Raw genomic sequence first — 4,369 nt, forward strand, 5'->3', positions numbered from 1 at the left:
TGAAGTTCCTGTTTGGTGGAAAGTGTACTTGTGTTGTTATGTAACTTACTGCTACAAAGAGCAACCTTTCCAAATATTAATGGTTAAAATTTCTTTTCAGCATGTAGACTTTCAACAAATAAACTATCACAGTTTAACTGGCACTCTATGATATATCAGGTCAGTGCTGTATTACATGTGTGCATAGGGTTTAGACCAGTGAATGTAATTACTATACTGGATATTGGATACTGAATTTTCTTGTGTTCACTGATATATTTATATGAACTTTAAATGTCTAAAACAGGAGGAAAAAAGAGGAAGCTTTCATATTTTTTTCTTTTTTCATTTTCTTTTATGCAGATGCTGTGTTACAGAATGGGGAAGAAAACAGGAGCAAGTGGATGAAAGTACCATCTTCTGTTTTTCACATCATGTAACCTAAAACTGTTCAGATGAAAAATTTTTTACTATTATTTTTAAAAGGGAAAAGAAGGAACTCACTCCTGGGATTTGACTTTGTATGCCAAGCTCATGCCTTGAAATAAAATTTTAAAAATAGAAAATCTTGTATATATTGTAGAATAAATGGTGCAGCTTTAATAAGAACACTTGGAATGCAAATGAATCCTGGAACCAGTGCGCGAAAACATACCCAAAATGAAAGAGAAAAGAAGAAAGCAATATAGAAGATGATTTATTTACTACCCCTCAGTTCCTAATTATAATTATTTTTGCACTGTGACGTCTTCTCCAGCCTTTTTGTTTCACACTATCATCACTAAAGTGATGAAAGGGCTGTTAAATAAATATGTGATATCATCCTTATTTTCAAGATTAGGCATGTTAATCATGGAGTCTCGGTAAATTCCATTTTGCCCTACCAGCAGTTCTTAGACAGCCTCAAAGAATAAAGTGCCTTTATTAACACAATCCAAAATTGTCATCTCCTAGTTTCTCAGAGGACTTGCTGCTACAAAACCTAACAAGGCACTGGAGTCCAATCTTAGCACTTTCAGGACTGTAATGTTTCCATTGGAGCAGCATCTCTCCATGCTAGGCATAGCCAGGGATGGGAGCTCTCTTGTTCCAGGCACTGCACACACTCATCAGAAGAGCAGCCAGTGCCTTAGCGTAGTGACAGCCTGTGTCTCATGTTCAGAGAGGAATTCATCTTTCCATAACATAAGCATCAAAAATGGATATCACGAAGTATCCGCCAGAGGTGTTTGTTTCCTTTTGTGGACTGTAGAAGAAGTCTGGAGGGGTGATCTTACACGGCTTGTCCTACTTGTAAGGATACCTAGTTTAGGGCAGTTAAATGCAATCAAGGGGCACATTCTTCTGGAACTGTGCAAAGATGGATTAGAAAGACAGTCCTGTGCTCTGAACTCTGAGTCCCCATTTTTTGGTGATGATAGAGACTCTTTCCCTTTAACCACCTCAATAGATGAAGCATTCTGGATTTGTCTTGTCTTAGTTCCAGTTCTTCTGAAATAGTGTCCAGAGTACTTTCTCTACTATGGAAAAGTAGTACCTAAAATATAATGGCAATGATTTGCCTAACTGACTTAACTCCTTACTCTCCATGCAAAAGGTGAGACTGCTGACCCATCCACTTGCTTGAATACTTTCAACATCACACCCATTATTAAGAGAAAAACAACAACCATAACCCTAATCTATTTTCTTATATAATAGTATGCTGTCCCCCTTTTCTCTACTGCTTTGCTAAATTACTGACTATTATCTAACAGTCATGAACACATAAGAGAGCAGCAAAGAATTTTTAGGAAAGGTTAAATGATTGCAAATACCCTGAAATACGTCTTAATTTGTCATTACAGTAATATTAATGCTACTTTAAGTTCTGAGAACACTGAAGGCAATATAATAGTAGTTCTGTGATATATGGATATGGACAAAAATTATATCTGGAAAACCTTCTTTTTTTGGTGGACTTCATGGAAATGATCCTACATACCGGTTCCCCATACCATGACCAAATGTGCTAGCAACACAAATATCTCAACATCTGAAGACAACTACAATAATTTTTTTTCCAGTATATTTTAGGACTTCTCTGTGCTCTTTCAACACTATCCACTTCCAGAGATAAACAGATCAAATTACCAGTCTATTAAAACTCTTAGAGTTTCTGAATCTGTTATAAAACATCATTATTTTTTTCTAAATATGAAACATGAATGAACAAGAAGAACATAAAATTATGATTGATTATAAAAAGTCAGTTTTCATAGTAATTTCAAGACTTTTATTCCTTCAGCAAAGTCTTCGGTATAAAGGCATTACCAGATCTTGTAGGATCACCATTGTGATGTTTGTTAGTGTAGCTTATTTAATTATTATTAAAATTATTAACAGCTAGGTCAGGTAGGAATCTATATTCCCCTGGCATCTGAACACTGAAATACCTTATGTATTGCTCTAGAGTGCTAAGCAGAACTGCAAGGGAAAATAATTTTCATTGTGTGATTTTCTGAAAATGTAAAGTTTTTCCCTTTACAGTGTCGGGAGAATTATGATTTTCTGAAACTGGTTTTTTTGTTTGTTTTGTTGGGTTTTTTTGTTGTTTTGTTTGTTTGTTTGTTTGTTTGTTTGGGTTTTTTTGTGGAATGTTTTGGGGGGGATTTTTTGGGTGCGACAGAACCTGGTGCTTTTTGCAGTCATTGGACAAGAGGAAGACCTGTGTTCAAGTCTGTTCTTCAAATAAGGAAGAGCAAAAATATGAATCTATATCCCATAGAAATATTTTATTTCAGTGGGTCATCCCTTTTGGTGGAGATCACTGGGCAATAGACAGAATCTAAATGCACAGCAGGTTAGGACAGTGAAATTAAACACCTGACCTCAAATCTCTTTATTTTTCTATATCCCAGAAAAATGCCCCAACAAGCAATACCATTGTAATTCTGTAAAAAGATTTACTGAAGTCATCTCCACAGTCAGGGGGTGCAGTGTTTATGGGATCACTTGTAGTCAATGCTTGGCGCTTCTAGAACACCCACCTTAGGTGGCTGGGGAAAGTCATAGTCTGTGAGTACCTTTTACCCTTATAGAAGGAGAGTGAGGGAGATCAGACACCTAATGTAGCAATGGGGGGTTTTAGGATTCCATGTGCTCTCTCTGTTTCCCAGCTCGGTGTACTATTGGTTCATTTTAAAATATGCTCTGCTGTACCTGAAAACCTATTGGTGTGTAATCCTCCTGCCAATCTTCCCTTTGTCCTCCTGGGACTGGCTCAGAGAGAGCCAGCCCCCGCCCCCTCTCCTTCCCCCTAAAAGCCAGAGCTTGGATCAGAGAGTGGTCTCCTGTCTGAGCTGGCAGCCCTTACCCTGTCCCTGCCTTTCCGGCTCGCTTCTCCTCCCCTGCAACTCCCTTTTCCCCATATCCCAAATAAACCTCCCTGCCAGAACAGAGATGGAGTCCAGTTTTTTCCTTCGTCTCACTATATTCCTGCTGAATTGATGTGGTTTAGAGACTCACGCCATGCCGAGGAACCTCGGCGGCCGGCCGCCCCAGATCTGGTGGGATTACACGGACCAGAGACCCAGGTACGGGCGGGAGCCACCCTGTGCAGCCCCTCCGGACCCTGTTACATCAACCTAACCTTGGCAAACAAAATTTGGGTGGGGTGAATATCACCCATGGGTAGTAAACTTGCAGGTTGTCTGCTGAGCCCTGTTTAGCACATTTATATATATTCTATAAAGTACTGCAGAAAGCCACAGAATCATGTCTGAAGAAATGAATAAGGTTTGGATTCCCCAGTAGGTGTGACAATAGAGAAAGTAGCTAGGTAAGGTGGCCGCTAGATCATCAGCCATAATGCATTACAATTTTTTTCAGGTTTACAGCTGAAAATCCCCTAAATCTTATGTTATAACATGCAATTTATATGTGGTGATTTTGTTTTCTATTGATCCATGTTGGTGTTGATTTTAAGAGGTCAACCCAAGTGAGGTAGACAGCTCTTAAACATATTTAATTTAAAAATCAAAAAAACCAAAACAAAAAACCCTCCACAAATCCTGGATATCTTTTATAAGCATAGTGAGGTGCTGGAACAAGTTGCCCAGAGAAGTTGTGGAAGCCCCATTATTGAAAATATTCAAGGTCAGGATGGATGGGACTTTGAGCATGTGTCCCTGCACATGGCAGAAGACTTGGAACTAGATGATCTTTAAAAATCAGCAATAGAATTTGACTGCTGTCTTTTTATAACAGTGAATGATAAAATTTAATATGTTATTATATTTGTCTCTTATGAACCCAGAATCATCAAAGTACTCACAATGTACTTAAATACCACGCACCTTAATTTTTAACAGATGAAAAAACTGAGACACAGAACAATACAATACTTTTT

This window comes from Lichenostomus cassidix, chromosome 1 (genome assembly GCF_008360975.1).
Source record: "Lichenostomus cassidix isolate B80296 chromosome 1, HeHo_3.0, whole genome shotgun sequence".
NCBI lineage: Eukaryota > Metazoa > Chordata > Aves > Passeriformes > Meliphagidae > Lichenostomus > Lichenostomus cassidix.